This window comes from Diadema antillarum, unplaced genomic scaffold, assembly GCF_040938485.1.
Source record: "Diadema antillarum isolate AM-2024a unplaced genomic scaffold, OU_Dant_1.0 scf00000066, whole genome shotgun sequence".
In the NCBI taxonomy this organism is placed as follows: Eukaryota; Metazoa; Echinodermata; class Echinoidea; order Diadematoida; family Diadematidae; genus Diadema; species Diadema antillarum.
Window position 1 is genome coordinate 2,694,829 of NW_027270955.1, and position 24,393 is coordinate 2,719,221.

At 40.8% G+C, this 24,393-nt stretch overlaps 1 long non-coding RNA gene across 1 annotated transcript in view; it reads left to right on the forward strand.

Annotated features, from left to right (window-relative positions):
• Positions 1 to 539: 539 nt before the first annotated feature.
• LOC139716549 (uncharacterized) overlaps positions 540 to 24,393 on the forward strand; it is a 56,058-nt gene continuing 32,204 nt past the window's right edge. Inside the window, exons 1-2 of the long non-coding RNA XR_011709906.1 lie at positions 540 to 983; positions 4,457 to 4,547. This is a non-coding gene — a long non-coding RNA (uncharacterized lncRNA). The remainder of the gene's footprint in view (positions 984 to 4,456; positions 4,548 to 24,393) is intronic.

Below are 24,393 nucleotides of genomic sequence, written 5' to 3' on the forward strand. Positions count from 1 at the left end.
GGAAGTTGTTGTATGAACGTTGTTGGGATTGATCATACCTTGAAGGGGCGATGATGATTTGGGCATTATCCCAAGATGATCATGGCAAGCACTGCTGGAAAAAAAAAATAGAATAGAAATATGAAGTATATAAGATATCTTCTTTGTATGATATAGTTTGTGATTTCTTTATGTTTGTGTACATTGCAGTATTAAGAGTGTGCTTGTTGAATATTGATAAATAGTTTGGGAAATTTTTTTTTTTGGGGGGGGGGAATGGAGGGGTGGAGGGTAGCCTAGTTAGACATGATGTGCTCTTTAGATTTTTTATAAAACTATCATTATCAATACATACATGAGAATTGTTCTGTTTGCTCTTAGGATATGGAGGGTTTGCTCGTGTGGTTTTTCAGCTGGGCAAAACACAGCACAGTGTCGCTTGCCTCTGCATAAATGTGCATTTTTAAAGGGAAACTTTCATCTTCAAGAAGCAGAAACAAACAAACAAACAAACAGAGAAAGAACAATAGCAAGGAGAGAGGTGGGGGGGGGGGAGCTGTTGGAATTGCTGAATGATGGATTGACAGTGTAGTTTGCTGTTTTCTATCGAGAGAAAGGAAAAATCAGTGCTGCCAAGCTTTCCTCACCCCTCTTGCGACTGCTGTACTTATATGCGGGCCCTTGAGCTGAAAACACAAAAACAAGTATTTCAAGAGGTTCTTAATTTTTGCAAATATCAATCTTCTGGCAAAACTGAACCATTGCAAAAATATCTTTCTTTAATGGTGTGTACAGTTTGTGCATTCTACGATTGATGTATGCAGAGCAAATGAATGTATGCTTAAATTTTTTATTCTGTCATATTGCTCTTGTTTTTTTCTGCTTCCAGAATCTGCTTGTCTGGCTCTTGTGGATTTTACTTGTGGAATAATTCAGCACTATCTGTTTGTCTGTCTGTCTGTCTGTCTGTCTCGGGAGCCGTTCCACACCAACCGCGCAGCCAGGTACGTATTCCAAGAGGAAAAGCAAAATCAGGGTTGGGTATGAAAGCAGGGAATAATTTTCCAACTCAAATTTGATTAGCAACTTCAGCTGATGAACAATATTTCAAATGGTATCCTGTACACTTCTATGAAAGAAAACTGCTACACAAAAGTTAGTTTGTGTAGCAGTGGTGTAAAAATGCATAGCAAATTGCGATGCGATACCAGGAAAATTATTCCCTGTGAAAGAACATCCCCAGATGATTTTCAGACTTTAGCATTTGGACATCTGTAAAACTGGTTGTACTGGGTACAGAGTTTCAGAATTTATTGTGATTTGCGGTGAGGAATAAGAATGTTTTTCAAAATTAATTTAAACAAATCTCAATAAACGAGGATGATGCCATAGCAGTTTCACATACATACAATTGGCTGCTCAAGAAAGCAACACAAGGAAGAAAGCATGCATCAATTCTGCACAGGGGAAGTTGTCAAGCAAGTGATGGTAATGGAATGACATCTACATTACTGGAATATATGTGAGCCTCCCATGTCATCTTCCCTGTTCAGTGTAATTTGTTTGGGTTTTTTTTCAGAGTATCTGTTTATCTGATCAAAGACCACAGTAAATTCCATAAATCTATACATGGCACTATCGATTTACATATATCACATGATGTGAAAGTATGAAAATCATTTGGAATTCCCCTTTTAAAACATTTTTGCTTCAGGATCAACATGTTCAAATGGAAGGAGTGCATGTGAATATATTATGATATGAAGTAGGCTGTATTTGAGCAATGCATTCTGGACATGGGATATGGACAAATGTACACTCTGTGAATGATGACTCATTCTGTATTTTAGCAAGTTGTCCCACCTGGCAAGCTTTGACAAATCTTTTATCTCTTACTCTGCTGTACCTTGTCCATGCCATCGAGAGATCCTTTGCGCACCTGAAAATTTTAAGGCCAGTAAGAGTGGAATGCGAGGAGAATTGTCATCTTGTCATTCACAAAAAGTATGAGATTCTTACGGCTCACCATACAACTACGCAAAAATGGGTCAGATACCTTGTACATATTTTGATGATGATGTTGATGATGATGATGATGATGATGCCGATGATGATGATCACTATTATTTTCATTACCATTGTTAGAATTATTATGATGCATAGTCACAGTTACGTTCTATATGTACTGTGTTCATCAGAAAGCGAATGTGCTTGATGAAAGGGAATTTTTAGTCAGCAGTGAATCTACAAAGGAGTACAAGAATGTTTTGGATAAATTCGTCAAATAATTGCAGTTTCACCCATCTGAGACAATATGGACCAGCACACCAAAAAAAAAAAAAAAAAAGAGACAATGGGTGCGGTCAGACTGGCAAAAGATCGAGAAGTTTAAGATCGCGAAGTTTAGGCAATTCGTACGCGCGCAAGAAAGAGTGCACCATCCGATGGCTAGTGATTGTGATGTAACAATGCACATCTGTACATGACAATGGCCTCGCGCTTCGGAGACACCGCCCGCAAACAGATCGAGAAGTTTCGCGAGAAGTTACGCGGGAAGTTTGCGGTCACACTGGCAAAACTTCGAGATCTAAAAGATCGCGATCTTAAACATCGCGATCTTTTGCCAGTCTGACCGCACCTCTTTAAAACAAATCATTTGCCTGTTTGTTTAGTAGCTTGAGCATCATCTGTATACAGTGTCCATGCTGTTATAACATGAGCTTTTTCTGAAGTTCTCTTTCCCCCCTCCATGCACTTTAACATCTCTGAAATTGTCATCGGATTCCCCAAACAAGTATTTTTTTTTCGTTTTTTTTTTTTGCTCCTACTGACAGCAGTATTCATGCCGACCCCAGTGACCTCGTACTGTGTTTGCTTGATGTGCTCAATGACCTTGACAATCATGAGTGGTACAGTGAAAGTATATTACTGGAAGAGAAACAGACAGACATACAGACGAGAGACAGACAGACAGACAGACAGAAAGAAAGAAAGAAAGAAAGAAAGAAAGAAAAGTGAAAGTAAGAACTACTTCTGTGGAGAAGGGAGAAATAGAAATGAAGAAAAAATGAAATATTTACATGTAAGGGACCTGTATTAATGCAGAGATGTGTGGTTCGAATAGCTAACAATTCTCCACAATAACATTTTTCTTCCCAAATGGTGTTCCATTTGGGCCACTAAATTCTTTGAATTTGAAATTTTGGTGGCCTGAAAAAGAAATATAGTGGCACAAAATAAAAGGAAATTCATAGAAAATTTTATTTTGAATTTCATCTGCCTGATCAGGCCACCAAATTATAACCTTGCAGAAAATTTGGTGGGGCGACATACAACTTTGTAGATTTTAAGTGGCCCAGGGCCACCGGGCCACTGCTAATGTTGAACCTTGGATAATTAGGGGAAAAAAAAACAAAACAAAAAACAAATCAATATACAATGAGAAGGAAATATGTTAAAGTGAGAACATCCAATTATTATCACGTAACAATGCCTTTTGCTAAACAAGTGAAGTATCCAGTGCAGTGTATGTACAAACATATGGTACGAGATTGGTGTCATATAGAATCAAAGCAAAAATTTGTAAGAGACGAAACACAAACCAAAACATGTCACAAACTTTTGTGTCCTCTCCTCTTACGCCTCTTTTATGCCACCCCTTCTCTCCCCCTCCCCCCCCCCCCCCCCACTCTTCTCCCTATCTCTCCCTCTCTGTCTCCTTGCGTGCCATGTATTCTCTGTCTGCTCTGGGTAAAAGCCTGTTTCACAAACTTGGCCAGAGTTTTTTAAAGACGCAGGCGTGGGGGGTCAAAGGTTGGAGGGGTGAAACATGGGTCGCCGAAATCACCCCAGTTTGAACTTGAGCTAGATTTCAGCCTTCTTTGCGTAATAGTCTCCTGCTCCCCAGACCCTATTCACTTGATTGTTTCCTCGCCAGACATGCTTTCACAGTAGGCATTACAAAGAACATGCTGTAGCGTCATGTAGATGTATTTCAGACCCTCTTCTTGATTCTAGCTGGCATCTCTGCATTGTGACTTGTATCCACGAAAGCAAGATTTGAGCAAATCATGTTCACTTTTCTACAATCCAGTCCATTATATCCATCACAAGTGCTTTGGTACATGTAGAGAAATATTAACCAATTGAGGACGAGTTCGAGTATACTTGGGCAAGGGCCTATGGGAAATGCATGTTGTAGCAAAATCAGCCCGTCCTTAACGGGTTAATGGCCTTTCTTGGAGGTGAAGGAACTGAACAAGTTTCAAGGTATATAGCCAAACATACATGAAATTACAATGTAACAATTTATCAGTACCATTTTAGCTGCTGCTTTAATCTCATGTTCAGCAGTGTTTATTTCACTTCTGAAGTTTATGCAGTTTGTATTTTCCAAGCTTTCTCTTTTTAACTTGCATGCGGTATTATAGATCATGAAATGACATTTTCTTTCTTATCTTTTTCTCTCTTTATACAGGTTGGAAACAAAAAATGATATCAGCTCATCAAAAGTGGATACTATCTGACTCTGCTGCCTTGATTTAGATTTGCGAATGGAGTTCCTCAAGGTGGGTGTTGTGTATATTTCATGTTAAAGAAGCTAGAAAGATTTATATCCCTTTGTTACAAAAATGTTGTCCCGCTGCTTCTCTACATACTTGCTGGTGCAATTATTCTGGATCTCGTGCATTCATCATCACTTAATAAGAGGCGGTGGTTCTGTTTTGTTGTTGAGGGCAATTTTTTGCAACAATTACGACTCACAATGATAGCAGTTTCCGTGGCAACCGGTGGACAAAAACCACTTGGCTCTCTCTATTTGCAGGGGCTTCTGCGGTCAATGCAATTATTGTAATTATCTGGTAGCTGCAAAGCTACCTATTGAAGAAGGCTATGGTTTGGCATCTAGACTTTTAAAAAGAAAAATGTCAAGAGGGGGAGGGGGTGCAATGCTGACCACTTTGGCTCAAATGCATGGCGAAAGTCTGATACGCTGGACAGGATTCGTCTAAGCCGTATAGCCATAAACATTAGACATACCAGACAAAATTTATTTTGATAGAGAGGTATATATTGTGCATATAATCTGAGTTTGTATTCATTTGTCAGTGTATGGGGTGGGGGATGAAGGAATACTCAAAATATTTTGTCTGTCTGATGCTGTATGATATAAGACTTTTCTGCCTAAAGCTCCAAACCATGCACACAGGTTATAAATCTTCCAAAACAGGTAGGAATAGGTGTTTTTATCTTTCCTTCTTTTTTTTTCTGTTATTCAAGACAATGAAATGTTTAATTTCTAGAAGATGATGATGATAATGATAACATTTGATGAGGGAGATATGGATATTCATGGTTTTGATGATGGATGATGGATCATGTTTGAGATGGATGGATGGATGATGATGACTGATGCAGATAGTAGTGGTGGTTAGATGTGGTGATGGTGGTGGTGGCTACGGCAATGATGCGGGTGTTTAAACCAGACTGTGCTGATCAATGCATTTGTTGTTACCCAAACCTGTTGTTGACATTATGGACAAAAGTGTGTGTAAATTCATTGCAAAGAAAGTTGCCGGTATTTGGTAACGACAGCAGTGATGCAGCTGCCACCCAGAGATGCAGTTACCATGCCAACCGCCTCCTGGCTGGCTGCCTCCATCCTCATCCAGAGTCGCTGAATGGACCCGAGAAGAGGAATCACCCTGTCAGGGCTTTCCAAGAATGTAGGGAGAAGGTTACACAAACACTTTGTTTGGCCCAGACCCAAGGGCAGCACATAAACAGTCCATTTCTCCTCAGCAACTCCCTCCAAGTGAGTAGGTAAAAATAGAACAGATGATGGGAATTCCCCTACTCAGATGGAGAGTCATCAACAAAGGATGAGTCTAACCCCCCACCCCCCCCCCCCTTCCCCACCCCTCCAGCTATACTCACACTCTATCTCTTGTCTGAAAGAAAACCCAATTTATTAAAGGTAATAGATTAATGGTAGTTTCACCCTCAGGTGCTAACTTGAAGAGATCAAACCAAGTATAACAGTATATAGTCCAGCGTATAATGTCATAATGTAAAAAGCATTCTTTAGGTTGCTGTCTAGCTCCAGGATGGATTTATTTTCCTATTACTAAGAGATGATACTGCCAGCAGGGCATAGTGGATTTATAGACTGCTGAAGAAATCTGATACAAGACCTGCGGACAGTTTGAGCTGAATTTGTAGTGCATCGGTATCAACTGATGATGGTTAGTGGAAATAGATCTGCAATGTAGGTCATTCCTTGTTGGGGGCAGGGGTGATTATTAATGGAGAACTTTGTGTGTGTAAAGACACATTTATTGCGGGGGGGGGGGGGGGGGGGGGATGGGAGGACAGCTTGTGTTCAAATCGGCAATGTTGAGCCAAGAATGCTGAAAGGGCCAAGACTTCATACAAATTCGCACTCAAAGAAAAGAAACAGACCAGCGCAGTTTGGAATGAATGCAACACATTACATTCTATGACTCAGCAAAATTTAAGTTAGTCCCACATGTGTATTAAGACGTTGGGAAAGCTAGCAAATTTTATATCATGGAATTACACTGAGTGGGAGATCATGAAAAAGGGAAAAAAACAAACAAACAAAAAAACAGATCAATGTCTATTGATATAAGGAGAGCAGGAGAGGAGTGCGTTGCTGGTATAATAAAGATACCTCGATTGAAACATCAAACACACATCATTATATGCTATACAAAAGGTCAGTGAGAGGACTCGACAAAGGGACAGAGGATGAGGGATAATGGAATATACCACTAGGAATCTACCAGGTACTGATTATCGCCATGGCAACAGACTTTTCGGGCAGTACTACCAGGAGCAGTCAGTTGTCGTCCGTCACAGGGCGGTATTGTTGACCAGGAAGTGCGCATTCAGACCGAGATTTTCTCTCCGTACGAGATCGAGCAAAGATTGTTAAAAAAGGGAGGAAGAGTAGAAGGGCTGAATGTGACGATAACACAGGTTGAATGATATTGCAGGAAATCATTTCAGTAGTTTGTTTAAATGCAATGGAAAAAATGATGAGGAATCATGAAAAGCCCCACAGCCTGTGGCATAAACCACTGGATAAGTTCACGCGTACTATTACCATTGCTAAATGATAATCAGTTTTATCAAGACTGCCGTCAGTAATCATGTAATTACCATTAGTAGTAGTAGTAGTAGTAGTAGTAGCAGAAGTGTTTGTACTTGTAGCAATAGTGTTATTAGTATTACTACTTCTATAGTAGTCCTAGTAATAGTCGTACTAGTAGTATTAGTACAGCAAGTAAGTTAGCAGTAGCAGCAGTAGTAGTGGTAGTAGTAGAGGTAGTAGAACTTTGTAGTAGTAGTAGTAGTAGTAGTACAGATAGTAGTAGTAGCAGCAGCAGCAGCATCAGTAGCGGTAGTAGTAGTTGGGGTAGTAGAGGTAGTAGTTGTAGTAGTAGCAGTTGGTAGTAGTAGTAGTAGTACATTAGGAATGATAGTAGTTTTATGTAGTAGCAGCAGGAGCAGTATTATTTCTAATGCTTTATGTACAATTTCTACTGTTAGTAGTTTAGTAGAAATTGTATTTTCACTATCAAAATTGCTATTATTGCCTTTCATTAGTAGCAGCAGCCTAAGATTCTGAGAATGATTATGGTTTACCATTCCCCTTCACCTTCCCTCCCCCCCTGCCGAAAATAGAATGATAATTCAAGCGGTCACATTTTTACAGGTAAATGTCCGTAGTTAAGATTGATTTTCTACAGCGTATGTTGTCATTCACAGGCAGAGCAGATTGAAAACTCACAATGTCAGAAAAAGAATATTAGGCCCTCAGGTTATGAGAATTGATATTTGCTGAACCTAGCTTGATGTCAAACCATTGCCCATCTTGTTTGCTTTTCTGTCCGGACATGTATCTAGTGTGGTAGACGCGAAATGAGATGAGGGAAGAGATGGCGCTTTTTGCAGTCTGTGTGTTTGTGTTTGGGGGGGGGGGGGCAGTGAGCAGTTTCGTATTATTGGAGCGGATGAACTTGGTCATCTGGCATGCCTGACCGCTGTCCGGGTGCCAGATGAGCTCCATGCCCCTTTGGCATCTTATTGCTACCCGCCGGCTGCCCGGAGCTAATTAGCTTGACAGGGCTCCGCAGACTGCAATGGTGTCCGTTTGCTTCCAGGGTCGTTTTGATGCCAGTCGCGAGCTGTCCGTCGCTGTCTAAAATTCTCACCTCCGAAGCCTGTATGGTCATCTACACTGTTTGTGCCGTACAGCCTTTTTTTTTTTCTGCTGCAAATTGGAGTGATGCTCTCACATCCGCCGCTGCTAGTATGGTATGTTCAGTTGTTGAAATTTGGCCGACATTGGGATGTGATTGCGGTAGAATGATCAGAATTTACATTGACAATAATTTTTGTCTACCATTTAATAACAGCTCATGGGAAGTGAAGTGAGTTTGTGCTTGATGCTTGATATATTTTTCACTTTCCAGTGAAATAAAGGTGGTTGAGATGAAAAAGAAAGAAAAAAATTACATTTTGGAGTCAGTAGCTGGTGTCAATACTTGATAAATAAGGGAATATAGACCTCACTTACCTTAAAATAACCTGCACTATGTTTAATTATTTTGATAGTAAGCTGGCCTCTGTTGGGTAGATAGTGAATACACATACAGAAATAGCACCACGAAGCTTGCTTCCTCAGTAAAGAGAAAACATTGAAAGTACTTGAAACCTATTGCATGAATTACTAAGCTTGAGCATGAAAAGTGCCTCGCACATACTGACTTTGTATCGCAATCGATTCTCAGAATTTTTGTTGTTTCATGCACCTACACACTTTATATGGATACTTTATATCTCAGTTTTCATCAGCATTTGTTTGTTTGCTGGTGTGTTTTTTTTTCCGGTCCATTTGTGCCATTTTTTTTTTCTATTCTTTTTTTTTAATCACATTAGGCAAAAATTCAGCTCGTTTTTCACTGAGAGCGTGGTCACCAGCGCTGTATTGCCAGTGCTGAATAATTCAAATTGCAGGGATTTCCATGAAACTCCCACCATTAGCGATGCCAGCTATGATCCTTGGCAGAGTCGCCATAGCCAAGTGTGCCTGACCGTGAATGTCCAGCCGAGCTCAAAACAACAACACCGGCCGGCCTGAACTGGACGATGGTCACCTGACCTACTTTCCATACCGCTGGAGGCAATCACATTATAATTTCCATAATTGCTGGCCAGCCGCTCGGCCAGCAAATGCCTGGCAAATCCTCTCCTCTCCCCCCCCCCCCCCCCCCCCCATCCCATCCTCAATCCCCCCAGACTGACCGGCAAGCCTACTGAGGCTCATAATTGAGTCATGAGTCTCCTGCCAGCAGCTCTCCGGCCATTGTGATTCAGCTGGTACCCTGGCCGGTCAAGACGGCCAGAGGCAAAGGCATAATAATAACAATGAGCCAGGGGTCCGCCACTGTCAAGAGCATTTCTGTCACACACATTGACCTTCCTACCGGGCATGACGTTTGTTCACACATTTGTCGCCTATTCTTTTCCTTACAAGCCTTCTCCTCCCCCTCCCTCCCTCCTTAATCACGGTGTATTTTTGTCGCCTTGTCCTCAATACTCTGCCCTGGTAGTCGTTAGTCTTGCGTTCAGACACAGTTGAACCTGACTTTGAGGTAGCAATACTTTGGGGGTCATCCCTAGGCAGCATTGTGATGTATATCCTCTGCACATTTTACACCATCGTACATGTAAAACTGTTTTGCAAGAGAAGAAAAAGGTGCAAATGACTTTATTAAAAAAAAGGGGGGGGGGTTACATGGAATACCTCCCCCTAAAAGTAAACACCAAGCCGTATATTTAACTCTGTAAGGAAAGAATCAAAATAATTTAGGTAATCTTCACAGCAATCCCCCTCCCCCGAAAAATTTGCTTATGATCTCCAAATTAGCACATGATACACGACAGCATACGATACAATGGTGGCAAAAGTGTGGACAGTCCAACTTCTACATTCAGATGTTGAAAAGAGCTCTTGCAAACATACTTTCAGTTTAATTGAACAGCTTAATATTTTCTGTCTAAAAACCTCTTAATTTTGTTCTGTTTTTGAATAAATCTTTCATTTAAAGTAATCTCTTGTAATTCTTTTTTTTTTAAAGGAAATCCAACAAGGAACCAAGGATATCTTAACAAGCATGCTCCATAGGCCAACTTTGCCAGTTTATTAAGAGCATTTCACACTTATTTGGTGCAGGAGGAGTAGGGGGTTTTAAGTTACATGTTTACTGTTTAAATAATCTACTCTCGCTATGACATAAAATGTATTCCCCCTGATTATGTTACCATTAGAAATTTTTATCAACAGGCACAGAATTTTAGTCATTTCTGAACTTGCACTCAATCATAAGAGGTCTGCTCCCCACAGACTACACCCGAATATAACTGTGTGGTCAGTTTCTGTGGTTTTGCGGTCAGGTCTGGTATTGTTGCACTAATAGGCTGGACGTCTGCTGCATAAATCAATGCCAGGGCCATGGCAGGGGAGGGCTATTAGGTGAAGGTCAGTCTGTTCTCCAGGGTGGAAACTGCTTATCCCTCGCCTAGTCTTGTGCATCTAGGCACCTTGGATATGTCCCCCCACCCCCTTGTGGTGTGGACTCGTGGTTTTGGGATGCTTGTGGTTGAAGGGTTGGGGGGGGGGGCTGTCCTTGTTCTGATTAATTTGTCATGATCAAGCATGACAGATTTGATTTGATCGATTTGATTTGATTTGATTTGATTTGCTCTACCATGAATTCTGCACATTTCATGTATGTAGACATTACAGAGTGCATTATACTCAACTACATCCCGCATTCACACTTGTCCCTGTATTGTGGGGAAAGTCCCATGCCGCAGGACTTACCCCGAAAAACCATAGTGTGGACACTCATTGGGACTTGCTGCCGTCCCCTCCCCCCCCCCCCACAACTAAGAATACTAAGAAACCACTTGAGAAATGTTAAAAAGCATACCATTCTAAGAGGAATTCAAGGTTTATTTGATTGATGAAAATCGATTTTGAAATGGCTGAGATATCCAAAAGCAAATTAAAACAAAGCGATCCTAATAAAGGGTGGGTGGGTTCCACCTTTTATTAGGATTGTTTTATTTTGGATATCTCAGCCATTTCAAAACTAATTTTCATCAAATAAACTTTGAATTCCTCTTATAATTACATAGGCCTACTCTTTTATATTTCGTGAGAGGTTTCTAATTGTCTTGCCAAAAAAAGTTAAATGTGAAACCAGGTCTCAACCAAAATTTTTCCATACCTTTAAACTCTGTTTTATATGCAGACAACCTCCAGAGACCTTTGCCGGGGCTAGTTTGACAGCATTTTATTGAGAGTCTTGGTGACAGTTAGAAATCGGGGTCTTTGAAGAGAAGACTAGGCAGTCTATCACATACCCCTCCCTTATCATGTCTGGGTCAAGCTTAGGTGAAGGGGGAAAAAAAAAGGTAGGTCAGTGGTCAACCTCTGTAGCTAGCCAGTGGACAGCTGATCTGGTGTGGAATGAAAACAGACCAGAAAAGGGGGGGGGGGGTGAATATGCTGAAGGGCTTGAGCACAGCGGTGTAATGAAGCCTGCCAGCTCGGTGGTAGGAAGATCAATTTTGACCCATTTAATAAATTATTCAGGGCTATCTGCCACAGCAGTGATAAATTTAGAGTGTACAGTATTCCAGGAGGAATGTAATTTTCACATGATACATTTTGATTTTGCCTCTGAAATACCACCCTGAAAAGAGAAACAAAGCTTTATTAATGTTTCACCGTACGCTGATTAATCTGCTCTTGTTTTTCAGTATATCTTATGTAAAACGCTGAATAATTCAGTGACAGTTTTATTTTATATTATACATTCATTCATATGTTAACATTTTATATGTACTGGTTAAATCGTGCAATGTCCTCTGGCAGTTTAGTATAATCTAGATTCTTTAGTAGATGGTGTACTACAAACTCTTTGTACTGCGATATTGCTAGAGGCTGGGCTGTCCTGATTGGATGCTGTGGGGCCTGTAACACGCTCACTTCCCTCTGGCAGCCAAACTCAGGACCAGGATAAATAGTACATTGTGACTTTCAGTTTCAACCAGCCAGACTAGCAATACCCTTTGTATAACATAGTAAGAAGTGCATTTTACTGTATTTGCCTGAAGATGAAATTGTGGTAAAGTTTGAATTAGATATTGCATTTCTTTAAAAAGAAAAGAAAAGAAGGGGGAGGGTAGGGTATTGTCAGAATTATCTTTGTAGTGCTTTCTTTAAAGGGATGGTACAGTATTGGTGGAGATGAGAATTGGGCTTTTAACTTTTTGCGAGATACCAAGAAAATACTTATGATATAGTACAGAACATACCATTTTAAGAGGAATTCAAAGTTTGTTTGATGAAAATCGGGTTTGGAATGACTGAAACATCGAAAAACAAAGTAAAACAAAGCGATTGTAATAAAGTGTGGGTCCCACACTTTATTAGAATCGCTCTTTTTTTGGATATCTCAGTCATTTCAAAACCAATTTTCATCAAATAAACGTTGAATTCCTCATAGAATTACATGCTCTTTCATATTTCCTAAGAGGTTTCTCATTATCTCACCAAAAAATGTTAGAAACCTGAAATTAGGTCTCAACCAAAACTATACGATCTCTTTAAACTAAGCCCTTCATTAGCACTATGCCTATGATTATGTAAGAAGTTTATATTCCCCCAGTTGGACTTGGGGTCAGAGCTTGCAGAGAAATCAAATCCGCCAGACTGCTGCTCATATTTTAGAGATCAAGAGATGATCAGCAGTAAAGTCCGTCACCTTCACTGCCCACACATTTCTCCTCTGTGACGACATTATTCTTTTTCTTCATTTTGCCTCATTTGCCAATGCATGAAGTAAAGCTGTTTGATATCTTTCTGAAGTAATCTCTCTTTCTGTCTTATCAATGTCTTGATCCTGCCAGATTTGGGCAAACAGATGCAGGATCTTTTTATTTTTATTTTTCCCCCTCATTTTCTCGTTTGCTCTTATTGTTACGCGTGCACAGCCTTAGCCGTATTTAGGTACATAAAGTGATTTTATATCCTCGTAGCCTCTTTGTAGGATCATTTCATAATGATGGTCACAGCATCAGAAGCCTTTAATCCGGCATACAGGGGGTTAAGTTTGTCGTCTCTTCTCCCCTCTCCTTCACTCTCTCTTCGGGTGCATTTACGTTTCACTCTTCTTGGCCGTAATCAGGCTTTTGAAATGCGTTAAGTTCAAAGCACGGTTGCATCCTGACTCATTTTGATAAAAATGGCATTTTAAAATGCGGATTCAAAATAGGCCTACACCTTTCATAATCAGGGATTCTCTCTAAATACATTTAGCTAGAAAACATAAATGCAAATTACGTATACTTATGATTTGCAAGATGATCTCTCCAAACGCATTTAAATGAGCGGAAAAGCGTAAATTATACAAAATTGCTTACAAACACATTTATTCTGATGACATCTCAATGTCTTGCAGGTTCATGTGAAGTAGACACGTATGCTGAACAGCTCGCCACATTGGGCGTTTATAGTTCTTCAACAATACACTGCATATTTGTGAAATCGGCTCATTATACTTGTATATCTCCAAAAAAAAAAATGCGGGCATAAACAGCATAAGTGTTTGGGATCAGCATTTCAAAATGCCGACTACGCCTACACATATTGAGCAATGATGCATTCTCTCTCTTATTTGTGTCGTATGCTCCTCATCTTGTTTTCTCATCTTTCTTGTTTCTCTCCCTCCCCCTTACGTCCGAGCTTGATATACTAGGAAGGTAGAGCAAAGGGGTGGGGTGGCCGAAATAGACAGCCAACCTCTAGGGATGGGGGTGGGGGAGGGGGGTCGGTGGGGGAATGGTTGGGGGAATAAGTGAGAAGAATCAAATCTGCCAGGGAATTATTAATAATCCACGGCTAGCCAATTCATTGATTGGCCCTGTTACTGAGTAGTGGGGGGAAATTACGGGATTCAATTAACCTGAATTCCACCCTCCCTCAGCGATGCTGCGTTATTGCTATGGCCTTGTTACTCCACTCCTGTCGCTCAACATTTCTTCTTCTTTTTTTTTTTCATCGTCGTCGTCTTCTCGTGTTGTTGGTTTGTTAAGTCTCTTCCTTTTGTATTAGCTGCATAGCTTGCAAGTGGGAGTCAGTAGCAGTTTGAAGCAATCACTGACGAGAGTAAAATTTGTATGTCACCCATGTAGCGCTCATGATATGCCTTGAGGTCGCATCTAAAAACTGTCCAGATCATGATTGCTTGAGGACTAGTAAGGACTTCTTACTGCAGAAGTATTAAGGGGAGGGGCACGGGAGTGAAATTTAGCATTGCCACAATTGGCGTCCAAAACAAAGAGTATGGACAGTACTTGTGTGTCGTTATATGGAAATGCAAGCGTAGGTTAGTATAAAGTGTAAAAACACTGCAGAAAGGGCAAGTCAAAACTCAACAGAGAAATCGGGATGTGAAAGGAAAGTCTCCGTGCCTGGGTCAGCTAAAAACTTACTGTCAGAGATGCAAACTGTTGCTCTTTTGCAGTACTTAGTTTGTGCTATTTTTTCGCAGAAAATATTGCAGTGTTCATGAAGTATACATTTTTTTTTTTTTTTTTTGGGGGGGGGGGTCTCACCTGCATAGTGGAGGCGAAACATACACACTGTTGGCATGACTTTTTTATCGGCAGCACCGGTGGCAGTGGCAATAGTTTGGTGTACTCTCAATAAAAGCTTTGAGCTGTGACCTCCAAACTCACACCACAGGTGCATAACCTAAAAATGCCGGGTCTAGTTTGGATATGGGTGAAGGCTGACAAGGTGAAAGGTCGAGAGGTCAATGAACTTTCTCTGATATGTGCTGTGTTTACTCACCGTATGGTGGTGTACTCTCAATAGCTTTTCCGCAGCTTTGAGCTATGTCAACAAAACTCGCGCCACAGTACATTACCTTCCGATGCCAATCAAGTTTGATTAAATATGGGTGAAATCCGCCAGGCTAAAGGTCAATGAACTTTCTCCAATATGCACTGTATATGAAATCTTGTGGTGTACTCTCAGTAAAATTTCCACAGCTTTGAGCTTTGACCACGAAGCTCACACCACAGGCGTATCACCTGAAGATGCTGGTCAAGTTCAAATATTGGTGAAGTCCAACAAGAATATTGTTGAAGTCCAACAAGGTCATTGGTCAAAAGGTCAATGAACCTACATTGAAAACATTATAGGCCCTACTCACGTATGTGGGTTCACACAAATTTTTCGAGTTGTGTTCTATTCCCGATTTTAAAAAAAAGAGAGTAAAATGATTAACTCAGATCCCGACATGAATGGACGTGCACGCATGCATTTCTCTGTCCAGTAATGTTCTCCACAATCGCAAATTTAACCACTCCGTCACATTGTTGGGAAGTCCCACTTTGTGAAATATTAGACTCGCTAAGTACATTGTATATGGCGTATACAGTACTGCAATCAATGCTGTTGACAAGGTTGGAAACCGTGCACTGTTGGCTAAGTGAAATTATTGGATGGGGACTCCCAAATCAAATTGATACAACATATGACAGAATGCCTGTTGCGGCAAGTGAAAATTTTGTTTTGTTTTGTTGGAACAGCCCAAAATATTTTTCAGCCTTGAACTTTGTTACAACAGTGATATCACACACACACACACACACTCACACACAAACACACGCTGCTCGATTAACCCCTTCACCAGTCCCTTGGTTTAATACACTGTGGTTGAAATAGGAGAGCCTCTTTCCGGAAATTGTGTTGCTGTTTCCAAAGGGGCGTAGCCCCCGTGGGACGAGGACATCATACTTCACAACAGTCCCCAAAGATAATCCAAATCTCTCCTAATGTCTTATGAGAGAATCATACTGCTTCTTTTTAATCCATCATCAAGCCAGGTCATTAAATTTACCACTCGACCAAATTGTCTCAAAATAAATAGTAGGCCCTACGCAAATATTTGTGGCGATATCAAATTTTTGTATTTAGAAACCACATTTACACATTAGTAAACATGCAGAGTTTATTGAAATTGACCCAAGCACACACACAGACATTGAAATAATGATAATGCTTGTATGACCGTTTTTAAGTTTACAATAGGTAATAATGTTAGAAGCATTTTATAATATTTGATCGTGTAGAACCTGCTACAGTACCTATTAGTAGGCCTGTATCAGTAGGGGATCTTACAAGATAGCATTAGTAGTACATCGTTATGTAACACCCAGTGTTTCCATAGTTGCTACATTCTACATAATGTCGTTCTCATGGGGGGGGGGGGGGTACATTCTGTTAAGGGGGGATAAGAATAAGAGAAAGGTTGTTCTGTATAAGTAAGCGTACATGTGCATAGTACTGGTCTGCAAAGAAACAAGTGCATGCTGGGTGCAGCATTGGATTGAGTGAAGAGATGTGTCATTACAAATGTACATAAGAATGTACATTATTCTGAAATGGGCGGAGTGAGTGCCAAAGTTTTTGTCCTATTTTGTCTCTTGTTGCTGGCTGTCGTTTATAGAATTTGTACTTTACAAATTGGAAAAGAAAAGCTCTCCTGCGATTCGATCCTATGTTGGGCGAGTACCTCATTTTACATCAATTACCGTCATGAATACAACAAATAGAACCGAATGAATGGAAACCGTTACCCAATAATGCAGTGTGCGTTTTGCTGTTCTCCATTGAAGACCTATGTCTGGTTTGTGTTTTTACTGTTTTGTTTTTTTTTTTCATTCTGAGTTCACTGACATGATTTTGTCAAAATTTGGTAAATTATTGTGATTTGATATGGAATGAAGTAGGGTGTTTCTTGTGCATTTCTTCCTGCAATCTGCATATTTCTCCAGCGTTTTTTTTTTTGGAGTCCATTTGTTCCACTCGTCTGGTAATGTCTACAGTCTGTCCACCCTTCAGCCAGCCATAGCCGGCTCTTGTTAGCCGCTGTCCATTGTGTGTACACTGTCTCCCTCCCTCCCTCTACATATGGTGGCTTTCGTACCCTGGCCAGACTAGTCTAGCTTATTAAACCTGTCATGTGCACGAGGTATTCTCAGGATTCTGTAATTCAGTAACACCCCCAGTACCTCCTCGCCCACCGACAGTTGTCAGATGATGTCCACTAAATACAATGGTATTTCCGACTGGACTTACGTACGCATAGTGATGTGGGCATGGACGGGATAGCAGTGAAGGGATTTTTTTTATTTTCCTCTCCAACACAGCTGATTTGCAAATAGGAGTGTGCTGTTTCTAGAGACCTGGTGTCCAGGTGCCCCCGTTTTCATTCATAGGGTGAGCCGGTGGAGCTGTGTGAATGCTAATGAGAGGTCACTTAGAGTTCAGGGGTCTGCGGCCCTAGACTAGTCCAAAATCCTTGTAAAGCTCTTGTCTGGCCACTAGCTGCCCTAGTTCATAATCAACAAACAGAGCTCGCTGTCTGTGTCTCTCTCTCCTTTTCTCTTTCTCTCTCTCTCCCTTTCTGGCCAGAGCTGGCTGTATATGAAACCTAGGTGCTGTGTGTGTGTGTATGTGGAGAGTTGAACCGGCTGAATTGCCGGGGCCCACCATACACCACCGTGCCATCACACACTGAAGCAGAGGCATAGGGGGAGGGTGTTCGCTGCTGCTACGGTGGGGCTGTCGCAAGGCATTATAAATGCGTCGCATGCCTTCTCGGTGGAGGTATCCATGTAATGTTGAATAGATTTTTCCCCCCTTGCCCCCCCCCCCCCCCCACTCACCCTATATTTTTCATTCTCCCCTCCCCACCCCCCATTGTTTTTTTTTCTTCCTCTTCCCCCCCCCCCCCTTTTTCCTCATAACCCTTCATTCTCGACATCGCAGGATTTTTTTAGTCTGGTCAAATGTGCGTCTCCCGGCAGTGGACGTATTTCGCTCAAGCAATGGTAGAGCCATCACCTATGGAGTGTGGAGAGACGGCAAAAAAAAAAAAGGAGAGGGGAAAAAAAAAAGAATTGGGTTGATGTCAACGCAACGAGAACAACGCCGGCAGCACCGACGATAAGGATAGGATGTCAAAGGGGAGACGATGAGAAGAGATAGAGGTGTTGCTGATATCCATGCCATGGTGTTTGAAGAAGAACAGGGGTTTGTTTTCCACCAAGACAATCGGCAGCTTGCAACCCTCTCTCGCTGTCAAGGCCGAGGACTCGGTCTACATGACGATTATGTGGAATTATACAATTTTTTGTGTCATTTTTTTTGGCTTTTTTATCGCACTCATTCCTCCTCGTTGTCTGGCTTCTCCTTTGCAAGGAATAATTCATTAGTCGGAATATCAATGGAGTCCTACATGGAAATAATGTGTTTGAAAATTGTCGACACCGCCAGGATTATATTAAGTTGGATCAACTGGAGGTGAACCTTGTCTGTCCGTCCCCAGAGGAGAGGAAAACTTGTTCTTTCTTGGTAAGAATACTTCCTTTCTCCTACTCTGGCTTTCATGTTGCATGGTATGTATGCTGATTTGGTCCTTTAACGCCGATAGGCCGCAGGATTTTTTTTTTCTTTTAAGACTGATGTGTGACAGACTGCCTAGACGTATGTCTGCTGTGCACTGATTATTCACAACTTTCAGAATTGAGTTGTGTTAGGCACCAATTTTCATTATTGATAGGCCATATCTATCTGAGTTAGGAATATTGAATGAAATGTGATAGAATGAGAAGATTTAATATTTTAGGCACATACTCATTCACGGTGGGGACATTGCTATTACCATTACCTATCTCGAAATGACTCCGTATTTGTGTAGAGCGTAATTTCATCAACGTCTTTCAGCGTGGCAATACCGGGAAAAAACCAAGTCCTCTGTCGTTTCGTTCTCATCTTGCCATCACGTATTTGACGGGTGGTGGGAGGGGAATGTAGCCTACATGGTTGGAAGATTTCGCATCGGTGCTTGTCTGCATGTTGTGTGACGGGGCATTCCTCGCGACTGCGCGCGAGTACCGGCGGATGTCGGGTCGTGGTGTGGCGGGGGTGCAATTTTTAAAACGTGGGCGAGACGACGTTTCGAGCGGGGACGATTAAGCGCAGACCTTCTCCCCGCTCCCAGCCTCAAATGTCATTCTGTGAACTGGAGCATGAAGGGAAATCAACATGCTCAGCAGAAGACCAGACCATTATTAGAAAGGGGGGGGGGGGGGGTAGTTGCTGGAAGCCAGAATTCCCTCAATCTGTCTTGTGCCAGACGTTCATATATCAAGGGATGATGGCAGTCGCCCTCATTTAGGGTTTACTTCAGTCTGCTGCAATTTGTCTGAACTTTACAGCCCAGGAAATCACTATGTCATGCTATGTGCAGGTTTTATGTCTTCTCTTGGATGGGAGATGTATCGGGAACATCTCAAGAATCCATGACATTTTACAATGTATATCACAGAGGATGTATTTTCTTTTCTTTTCTTTTCTTTTACAAATGTTTAACATTTGGCTGTGGGAAGAATATTCTCACTTTCCTTTTTCGTAGACATTAAGCATGCCACCAGGTGATGACAGATGTAACTTCTAGGGTGTTGGTGTACTGCCAGTGCCATCCTTAGTGACTCGACAGCTTTTTCAATGTACTGGGACTAAGCAGTGTAACTCTTGGTACATGACTTGAATTAGCCAATAAGGAGACTTTCTGTGAAATAATCTAAGGGTCATGAAACTTTGCCCATCATCAATAAAATCTTGTTTGTGAAAAGAAGGAATGAAAATCCTGCGTGGGCATCTTTGCCTTGACATTTTGTACAACTGCACAAATTACAAATGCTGAATATTCCTTTTTAAGGTGTAGTGTATAATCAAGGTAATTTGACCGTAAGATTACCACCCGCATAGCAGCACTGGCTAACTAGTAATCATTAGTGGTCATAATGATGTGAAAATGGAAGATAGGTTTACCATCGACTGACTTAACCATGCCAAGAGGGAAATAATGTATGCGTTGTTGTTGTTTTTTACATGGCAAGCGAGTTGAAACGATAGATGAAGATATTTTTGACCACTGCGATGCTATAGAACAGCTATCACAATGTCTAAAGGATACCTGAAAATCACAGCGGTTGTGAGATTATACTGACTGTTATGTAACACTCTCCCTGTCTATTATCTGCTGACCATGAAATGATGCTAATTTTGCCTTTTCCCAAAGGATATTTTTTGTTCTCCCTGTGTGACTGCACTCAAGATATGGCACATGCCTTTCCCTATTATAAAAAAGCAGATGCTGGTACAGCCTAACAGGCTGTACCTTCATTTCAATTTGTACGTAGTAGCCTATATTGTACCTACACCTGTATGATATGTTTGTGAGGGTGTGTATTGAACGTCAGACGAATGCGGTCTATTGTTTTAGAGGAGCACACACACTATAGCAATGTTAAAATATAAAAATAAAAAGCAAATGCCATGATGGATGGTATGCTGTATACTAGTAACCTGCTTATTTTCACAAGGGTTTAATTTTTGTGAATTTTGCAAATTACTGTTATGCCACAAATTTTTAGCAACAGGCATAAATATTGCCATGCGCCAGGTTCATTATCTAGTGCGCTTTTACAGTAGCCTCGTAGTCAAGTCATGAAAACAATGTGGCAAAAAATGTGCATGTCCTCATTTGCAAAATATCTATACATGTGAAAATAACAGCTTTTACACAGGCATGATGTTCTGTAGATTTAAATCTGACTTCAAGTTTGTTTGTTTGTTTTTTCAAGTCTGTACACATTTTGCTATTTTCATGTATCATAATCACCTGAAATTTTGATATCCGATTTTTTTCAAAAAACCCCTCAATATTATCCCTGTTTTACGATAGCTGACATTTTAACCCGTTGAGGACGAGTCCCGACTTTCATACTCGGGCAGGTGTCTATGGGAAATGCATGTTGTAGCAAAATCAGTTCGTCCTCAACGGGTTTAATGGCTTCGTCTGACTCAAAGAATGTACAGCATCACATACCAGATTACCACTGACAGTTACTGTACAATGTATACGCCGTATATTTCGCAAGTCTAAATTTTCGCGATTCCGGAATTCCCGACTATTTTGCAAGTGGTTAAATTCACGATCGTGGAGTCCTGTACTGAACGGAGAAATGTACATGCATACGTCACATCCACTTCTTGATTAGAGTCAAAATTTTCGTGTGTCTTTAGTTTCATGAATAGCACCTGACTTCTGAAATTCGGGAATATAAAAACCTCACGAAATATTCGGCATATACAGTATCAGACAAATAACTTTATTTTTTAATCAGATTTTTCCCTAGAACACACTGACATGTTTTTGTGTTGGAAGGCCAGTGTTATTAATCAGAGTGCTTACTGGCTGGCAGCGATGTCGAGGCATTATTGAGTTATATCACAGCATTGTTTAGTCCCATGTATTCACTTTGGAGTGTTTCATTATTTTCCTTTTGTTTGTATTGATGCATGGCAAAACCAGGAGTACAGATAAACTGTAACAGATTTTGCATGTTAATCCTTTGAGAGTTTTTTTTTTTTTTTTTTTTTCCCCCATATATAAAAAACCCAACATATCTTTTTTCTCTCTGGTCTATGAAGTAAATCTTCTATGTATTCACTATGGTTGCAAATGTGGTACACCATGGCAGATGTAAGGAGTAGATGAAATAATATGGGCGTTTCTGTAACATAATCACTTATCAGTTCCTTGTGGGAGGACATGACTTTAAATATCTACATTGAGAGATTGGCAGATGGGGGAGAGGCGGAAAATACATTATGTATAGATACATATGTAGATACAGCCATGTACCAGAGCAATAGAGGGGGGAGGGGGGGGGGGGGGGGGGGGAGAGAGAGGGAGGGGAGGGGGTTACAATCTTACTGCTCTGTGGAAGCTGTAATATATTCTGCCCATGGGAATAAGACCTGAATTACTAATTCAGTCACTGCTCTCCTGAAGCTCTGAAATATCCCCGAAGATGACCATAATATTCATTTCTGTGAAATTGAGCATTTATATCTCATGGTGTTGATGGATTACGGTATGGTAGCGTGCCCATACCTCTTTAGGCTGTACTGCCAAATGAGATACAGAGATGGCGTATCTATGTCAATGGCTATTAATGTACCATTATAAATTTTGATGGACTTTCGAGCGTTCATTCCTCTTTCCTTGTTTGTGTTGGCATAGTATGTATGTGTGTGTGTCAGTCGTGAAACCAGTCTGAAATCACCATAAACTTGAAGGGAAAGTCGGCCACCAGAGGCCTCCTTAAACTGTCCAATTGGTATTGGGCAATTTTCAACATACTATGTATGGATGTAGTGTTACTGCAAATTTTATGCTCCCTGAGAGTGACATGTTATACAAATTATTGAATACTTTCCTATCTGTCTCCCCTTCAGTCTTGATAGGTAGACACCTAGAATTCAAATAACCCTTAGAGGGCTCGACATGAGCCATGGCCCAGTGTCCTGAGGCCACTAAAAATTAATGTTGGGCCACCAAATTTTCAAAAAGTTTATCTTGGTGGCCCCATTGGGCAACTAAAATTTAGAGTGAGTTATTATGTTTCCTATTCGTTTCAGGGCCACTATATTTCTTTTTCGTTCCATCAAAACTTCAGATTCAAAGATTTTAGTGGCCCCCAAAAAGTGGCCCAAATGGGCCATGAGAGAGAGAAAAAAGTAAGTGTCGAGCCCTTAGGCCCTCGGGCACTTGGCTTAAACTTGCCAAACTTGAGCTCCAGCATTTGGTAATCCCATCACATTATAACTTGACCCAGTTGTATGTTTAGGAAGTCCACTTGGGGTGTACCAGTGTACTAATTGCACCATCCGTGTGACACAAGAAGGATCGGAGTGATTGGGTAATTTCTGTTAAGGTAACATTTAATAGTTTCCAGACATATATGTGCCTATCAGCAAAGCATAATAAGGTCAATTGTTCTACAACCAAAGTAGACAATGAATGAATGACCAAAGTAGGTCTCAAGTCTGAGCAAAGTTACCATTTCGACTCCCACTACAATGAAAGCAGCAGTACCAAATCACAGAAATGTGACTTTTACAGTGTGGCTGATTTATGGTTTCAAAAAGTGAGTATGACCCCGGTATGATAGTAGCTGTGCAAGACGGTACCGAAGTGATACAGATGTAGTTTGGTAAGTCCCAAAACAAGCACTTAGTAACCATCTGATTTTTTTTTTTTTTTTTTTTTTTTTTGCTTCATAGTGAAAAGCAGAGTCAGGAAAATATAGTAAAAGTTTGAATAAAATTCAATCCAATGTTGAATCAACCAATAAAGGTGATAACAATGGTTATGTCTGGCAATATCTTCAAAGATATTTAAACAAGTATGGCCACTGCTGGTGCCGGTGCTACAGGGCTTAGTTTCAGATTTTTTGCTTGCAGAAGCAGATGAGCAAGGTTCTTTTATTCATTCTTCCCCTATCCTTTTTCATTTGTTCTTCTCTTTAAAGCTGCCATAAATTGTGAATTTAAAAATTATTATTGGACAAGGAAGTGTAATCCCCTCTCTCTGCCGACGGAGAGCAGATGAGTTGCTTCGAGCATATAATAGTTACAAGTATCCGACATGAGCACGACATAGTTTTTGCGCTAATCCATAACCCAGTTTGGTGTGATGTCTGATCGTTTTAATCACGGTGACGCGACAGCCCCGGCGTTAGTCTGTCCGCAAGCCTGTTTATCAGTGTTTTTTTTTTGGTGTGTGTGTGTCTTCGTTTTAACATGTGTGTATATTGTTTTTTTGCCTGTGTTGCTTCAACACCTTATGTGCCATCCCCTCTGCTCAGGTGCTCCAAGAAGAGATGTAATCTCGCTTGGATAAATACTTTACAGCAGTCTGTGACTTCCAAAGCTCTTGATTTAAGGCCAGCCAATCCTTCGCAGTCTCAATATCTTGATAAATCCTGTGGTGAGATGCTTGATTGTGTGCAATTATTTTAGTGTAACTTATTCAGCTTGGGCACAAATTTGCCTTCACTGTCTTTTCTAACAGAATTGTTCTCTTTCCCTTTTCTTTTTTTTTGCCCCTCTGTATTGTTTGTTCGAAAAGTATGCTGTATACGCCATATATTTAGCGAGTCTAAATTTTTGCGAATCGGGACTTCCCGACGAGTTCGCAAGTGGTTAAATTTGCGATTTCGGAGTACTTAACTGAACAGTGAAATGTGCATACCAATATGTCCCATTCATATCGAGATCAGAGTCAATTTTTTCGTGCGTCTTTAATTTCGCGAATGGCACCTGACTCGCGAAATTCACAAAAAGAAAACCTCACAAAATATTGGGCGTATACAGTATATAGA